Source organism: Acipenser ruthenus, chromosome 13 (assembly GCF_902713425.1).
Source record: "Acipenser ruthenus chromosome 13, fAciRut3.2 maternal haplotype, whole genome shotgun sequence".
NCBI classification, from domain to species: Eukaryota; Metazoa; Chordata; class Actinopteri; order Acipenseriformes; family Acipenseridae; genus Acipenser; species Acipenser ruthenus.
Genome location: NC_081201.1, coordinates 19,808,262 through 19,815,290, shown reverse-complemented (window position 1 = coordinate 19,815,290; position 7,029 = coordinate 19,808,262). Strand labels below are relative to the sequence as shown.

General features: G+C 40.2%; 1 long non-coding RNA gene across 1 annotated transcript; it reads right to left on the bottom strand.

The window, feature by feature from the left end:
* Window positions 1-1,188: 1,188 nt before the first annotated feature.
* Window positions 1,189-6,380, bottom strand: LOC117417901 (uncharacterized). The gene is made up of 3 exons (XR_004546766.3): window positions 6,093-6,380; window positions 2,604-2,677; window positions 1,189-1,807 (listed from the first exon to the last, which is right to left on the bottom strand). It is a non-coding gene; the product is annotated as an uncharacterized LOC117417901 (long non-coding RNA).
* Between the last annotated feature and the right edge of the window lie 649 nt (window positions 6,381-7,029).

Below are 7,029 nucleotides of genomic sequence, written 5' to 3'. Positions count from 1 at the left end.
ATGCTACCCAGCTCCTGGTCCAGGCCCTGGTACTCTCCCGCCTAGACTACTGCAACTCCCTCCTGGCTGGCCTCCCTGCGTCCGCCACCCGTCCGCTCCAGCTCATCCAGAACTCTGCTGCCCGCCTGGTGTTCTCTCTGCCTCGCTTCGGCCACGCTACTCCACTACTCCGCTCGCTCCACTGGCTCCCGATCACCGCTCGCATCCAGTTCAAGACTCTTGTACTAGCCTACAGATGCCTTGACCAGACTGCACCCAGCTACCTCCAGACCCTCATCTCTCCCTACACCCCCACTCGACCTCTCTGCTCCGCCTGCACTAGAAGACTAGCTCTACCTCCGCTACGCTCCCCTGCCTCCAGAGCCCGCTCCTTCTCCACCCTTGCTCTGCAGTGGTGGAATGACCTTCCTACAGATGTCAGGACTGCCCAGTCCCTGACCACATTCCGGCGCCTCCTTAAGACTCACCTCTTCAAACAGCACCTGTAGAACTCCTCTGTTTGTATCCTGGGACACTATCACCCTTCATTTAAATGTGCTTTATTTTGCTCTTATCTGCCCCCTATTTTACTGCATTTAATCCTGTACTTCAGAATACTGTAATCTGCCAAGTGTTTAACCTGTAGTACTTTATAATCACATCCTGATGTAACTATCACTATTTAAACATATCCTGATGTAACTATCACTATTATCTGCTGTATTATTGAATTGTGGTTTGTCACACTTGTACTTTGCTTGAACAAAAGTTGTTGTATTTCTTGCTCTTATTGTATTACTTGTATTGTAATACCTGAAATGTATTTGCTTACGATTGTAAGTCGCCCTGGATAAGGGCGTCTGCTAAGAAATAAATAATAATAATAATAATAACAGTGGTAACCTTTTATACAGGAAATGACGAAGGAAGTGCAACACTATCTGAAAGCATTGATATCATACAGATTTCTTTGATGTCATGTTTTAAAATAAAAATACATGTTTACAATAGCAGGTGTTTTTTTCAGAACTGCACATTTCAGACACATAACGAATGGAAGTGCACAGCAGTTAAGACTGATGGATTTGTTTTGCTGCAATCACTTTAAGGGTTTAAGTGTTGTCAGACGGGATCCTAATACCTGCTCTCACTGAAGCTGACTTGGAATTTACACAACGAGCATCCAGTGCGAAGGATGAGAGAGCTGAGCTATGAATAAATGATAGTGAGGCGAGACACTGTAGATCAGTGAATTTATTTAAAAATAGCATTGCATAAAAACATACAATCTTGGACTTAAGTGTAATGTTACAGATTGGTCTGTAGACTGTGTTATGAACTGGTGCCTTAGCCCATTGAATTGAATGTAAATTTAAGGTGAAACTTCTTACCATTCAACTAAAGAGCAAGCTTTGTAGTCGAGAGGCAAGTACTGGTCTTATGCTAATGTCAGTATTATTAACTCATCCGCTGCTAGGAGGAGATCCATTACAACTCCAGATGGAACAACCCCAGTTTCATATTTGAACAACATGAGATTCTTTTTAAAAACCTAGGTCTTTTAAATTGAAACAGCTAGGCATGCAAAAACTCATTTTTGTGTTAGAAGTGTTTGATTTGATGGTCATTTAGCATATGTGCCTAGTTCTAAAGTACTGCACTTTGTAATTGATCTTATTTGCTCTACAGTATATGTACATTGTAAATGTATGAACTGTGCTGGCTGGGGTAGCAGACCATGGGCTTTACTGCTGTTATTGGCATCTGCTGTCGACACCCGAGTTCTAAACAGAAAGTTGACATGGCAACAGAATTCAGACGAAATTGCCTGTGGGTAGAAACAAAGCAGAAACAGCTCATTAACCAGTTTCAGATTACATTACAGCTGTGTTATTCCAGTAATTAAATTAAGAATCAATTCTCTTGGGAGTGAGGTATTCTCGTGTGTTTGGGGTTTTAAAAAAAGATGCATATTAAATAACTACTTGTACGGGTCTGAAAAGCTAGGACTATCTTAACTAATCACTTTGCATATCAGCTTCTGTTTCAGTCATCACATTCTGATTTCTTTTTATAAGTTTAAAAGCACCCATGTGGCCTCTGTAGGGCTCTCAAGCATATATTCGCTCTAGATACAGCCGATACACCAGAGTGTAACCATTAACCTGTCCCCTGGCTACACTCTGCCCCTAGTGGATGTAAGTAATACAGACAGTACGTAAGAAATACCACACGGAACACTTTGTTATTTGGCAATGCGACACTGCTAACTGCTGCTGTACACCATCTTCACCATAATTTCTCCATACTCTACATAGCATCCAATTGTGATGAAACATAGTATTAACATTATTTAGCATTACTAATGCGAGTATTGCACTGTTGTGTCTATACTGTGAAGCAGTCCTTTTTCATTAAACTACTTCTTATTCTATACTGTAGATATACATCTTAGTCATCACCTTTTTGGTCACACTGATGGCTCTACTCTTGAAATTACAGCCATGGTGAGGATGTATGTTACCGACATACCTGTTTGAAGAGTGGATGGTAGGTAGGAAGGAAAAGGGCCGAGGTGGGTAAAAACAGCACAAGCCAGTCGGTCTCTGTGATTGAATACTTACTTGAGTCACTATACAAAGTGTGCGTCTCTGGATTGTGCTCATGTGGTTACACATCTCCTCGTACTGCAATTCCACTGCAGGGAAGATCAGAGCACAGCATGTTTAATAGGCTGCTAGAGGGTTTGTCTCTATTATCATTATTAACATTTCTTTAAAAAGTCACACAGGGCTGCATTCCTGGCAAAGAACAAGACTGGGTTAGAATTTAAATGTGGGGAAAAAAATGAGTTATTCTTTAGTTTGCCTTTTGATCATTTTTTAAAAATCTGTAACATTAAAACACACACACCATAATGAGAAAATGCACAGAAAATAATGATTGCGGTACAAATAAAATGCTGCCTTTTAAATGCTTCCCCATAATAAAAACATAACAAAGTGTAATAAAGCATTGTAAAGCCCAGAGTCTAGGTCATGTTGCACTGTGAGCAGGATAAACAGTGACCTAGCCTGATAAAGTGGCCAGGCAGTATATTTATGTATTTCAAACTGTAGCAATCCATCCTTAATTACATTTCAATATCTAAGTGAGCTCCCAGTGTGAGTTTAAATGCCATATAAAGATTACACTGCCCTCACTGCTTCTCCGAGCATCTGGAGGCAAGACACTACATCCAGTCAAACAATCATTAATGCAATGTGTAGCACAATATTTGCTCTCTAAACCACTCACATCCTGCTGAGTACAAACGATGTGTCGGGGTAATAGGACAGCAGCTAAAGTACACGGTCTACGTTTGCAGGCTTTTGCATGCAACAAATTGACATTTTATGCCATCTGACATTTGTATTACAAAAATAGCAAGTCAATTCCCATAACTTCAATGAAAAGAAAAAAAATAAAATCCATTCACAATTTTGATTTAAGATCACTGATGCAACATTTGGGTAGTATTTGTAAGTAGGACTGAATGGTTGAAAGTGTAATAGTTTGCTGTTGCATACCGTGGTGAAGCCTATTTCATCAAAATATAATTGTATTAACCGTACCTTCCTAAATGCTGTGAAATTATAAATCAAGGTTTTTTTTTTGGTTTTTTTTAACCATAATCACTTTAGGATTTCAGTTTTTAATAGGTGTATTTAAGTGATTGTAGCAGGGGGCTCCCGAGTGGCGCATCCAGTAAAGGCGCTCCTCGCAGGATGTGCCCTATAGGCTGGAGATCGCTGGTTCGAATCCAGGCTATGTCACAGCTGACCGTGACCGAGAGTTTCTAGGGGGCGGCGCACAATTGGCTGAGCGCTGCCCGGGTAGGGAGGGCTTAGGTCGGCAGGGGAATCCACGGCTCACCGCGCATTAGCGACCCCTGTGGCCGATAGGGCGCCTGTGGTTCTGCAGTGGAGCTGCAGTGCGAAAAATGACGGCTTGGAAGGAGCACGTTTCGGAGGACGCGTGTTCCAGCCTCCGTTTCCTGAGTCGGCGGGGGGGTTGCGAGCGGTGAGCCGGGGATACAGATAATAATTGGGCATGCTAAATTGGGGTGAAAACCGGGGTAAAAATAATTGGCGACGACTAAATTTATTAAAAAAAAAAAAAGTGATTGTAGCAAACAAAATAATTACTTCAATCAAACCTGTTGCGCACATCTAAATCTTGATCTAGGTCTTAAATGAGCAGTTTTGAAAGAAACAATTTCAAACAGCAAATATTTTAATTTCAATGCATGGTATCTGGTACAACACTAGGTTAAAGAAAGTTTGCCTTACTCTCAGGAAGTCTATTTTGCTTCCTAGGTATTTTCACCCTATCAGAATCTTCAGGGTCAAAGCATGTTACTGGCAGCAAAGTAGGTCAGTCAATTGGGAGAGTAGACAAGAAAGGAGGAGCAGGGACATTTTTAACTGTCCAGGTGAAATGACCAAGGCAATGCAACACTATCTGAAAGCTTGCAAAGAGATTTCTTTAACCAATTGTAGTACCAGATATTATGTTATAACATGAAAATGCATGTTTGCTACAACGTGTTTCTTTCAAAACTGCGCCTTTGAGACTGGTATAGCGAATAGAATGTAATATGTATGGAATAATTGTGTTAGATACAACCACTTTAACAGTTGTATCATCTTATAGCATCTGGGGTTGTTGCCTGTTGTACCTCCAAGACAAGCTTGTACTGTACACCAGTCGGGTTACCTTAGAAAGAAAATGTTACTTGATTGCTGTATTTCAATTTCATGCATCATTCACTGAACCGTATTAGCAATCTGATAACTTAAATTGACATGCTCTAATGCCTATTTAAAATGAAATAAAGTGGAGACAGAGTGCTTCATCAACATATCGATGGATTCATAGTGCTGTAAATTTAATTTATAATCCTCATTACAGCACCATCTACCTGCCGTTTGCAGATTCAGAGTCTGTGCCTTCTAGTAAGTAGCTAACATCCTAGAGTTACCAGATTTCCAGAGTGAAAAACTGGGACTTTTTTTTTTCTTTCTTCAATTCAGACACTGTAGCAACTCTGAAGATGTTAAAATAACTGTAAACTGTAAAGTTTTCCATCTAAAACACAATGTACAAAATGATAGATTAGAAAAAATAGATCAGCTATTAATATTTAAATATGTGATATACACAATCAGAATTACATTGTATTAAACAAATAATCCATAAGATTGTTTATTTTTTTGAATGGCACCAACACAACCTAATAAATAACTTTGCTGTTAACATGCTGAGCACATTGATAAAACTTTCCACTAAAAATGAAGGCTGATAGCCACACTATAAACTCTGTAATGATGTTATCGATTGACGGGATAATGTTCAAACTTCTTATTTTCCCATGTTGCATTCATACAGTCACACCAGAGAAGCTAAATAAGGTTGGGCCTGGTTAGTTGTTGGATGGGGAATCTCAATAGGAATCAGGTGCTGGTAAAAGTGGTCTTGGTTTCTCTTCCAGCTGATGAGATGGCTCTTTAAAAGCCCACATTACACATCCACTTTTAATGTCTTTAAATGCAGCAGTGGTTCTTCTGCATGATTGACACAGATTACACACTGCCTGGTCACTTTAATAGCATGCGTCTCCCTGATTGGATCTGGCATCACTTTAGGGGGCCCTGTTCTCCTGGTATTCCCGGAGTCCCTTGCTTACTCCGGAAGGCAGATTGAATGGTTGCATTTAATCCTTAAGCACCGTTAGCCAACAGTGCTGCCCCTGAGCTTCTATACAATTGGACTAGTGGTTAAATGTAACATTGACAGACACACAAAGAGTCTCTATATCTCCATCAATTATAATTAGGGCTTCTGTTTTTCAGGTTTTATTAATTGTATTTCAGTGCTTATTTTTAGCTAGTTTCGAGTTTTATGTAAATCGTTTTTTTTCGGGGCATTCGTTTTTGATATACTGTATGAAATTTGTTTTCGGTTACTTTCCAAAATGCTTGAGCGGTTTTTCTTTTGTGTGTGTGTGTGTGTGTGTGTGTGTGTCAAAATATGTACAGTAACTTGACAGTACTTGCACACTTAAGTTGTACCTTCTTTCCTTTGCTGTCTTCCACAACGAAATCCCTATGGTCACGGGCACATTCTTCTGGGGTTCTTGTGTGTATGCATTTTTGTATATTTCGCCACAATTTTGTTTTAAATCCTCCATGGTTTAACTGTAATACAGCTTTAAATCCCGTTAACAAGCCTCCATCCTGATTGTAATCTCGTTTTAAATCTCGCAAGCGGAGTCTCCAATAGAAATGTAGGAATGTGCTGTCACGCATTAGTTGGGGCGGGTTTAAAGTATTCAGAACTAATTTGAAAGATATAAGTCAGGAAGGTGGGACACTGCCCCGAAGCACAGGGAAATGCATTTTATTATTTTTGTAGTAGGTTTTATTTTTTTTTAATGTGAAAAGGGTAAAGTCAACGTGAATAGATTAACCATTTCCACAGTTTTAACGGTGTTTTCCAGTGTTTTTTGGCTATCCACCGATTTAATTTTTTTGTATCAGGGGTGTTATCGGTTAAAATAGAAAATCAGAAGCCCAAATTATAATACAACTGTGTGATACATTATCATACCTGACAACTTCTGAAAATACCAAAATTGGGAGTGAGCGAGCTGGGGTGGGGGAGTTTTGTTGCTCAATTAAGATTATATATATGTATTCTTTTACTGTTTCCTTTGTAGAGCGAGTGAGCGGGGGTGGGGCTAGGGTTGCCAACTGTTCAGTTTTCTAGTCCACTGAAAACCAGACACACATTGCCAATTAAAACACTCTGTGCCAACATCACCTAAAGACGACCACCGGGGCTGTGCAAGTGGTGTAAATTTATGACACTGCTGTGCCTTTCAATTGCTGTTGTCACCAGGATGAGCAGCACACTAGGTACATCGTTTGATAGGTACATGTTGGGGGGGGGGGGGGGGATGTCATCCGGTGAGACGCTGATTTTGGTACCCCATGGAATTCAGTATCC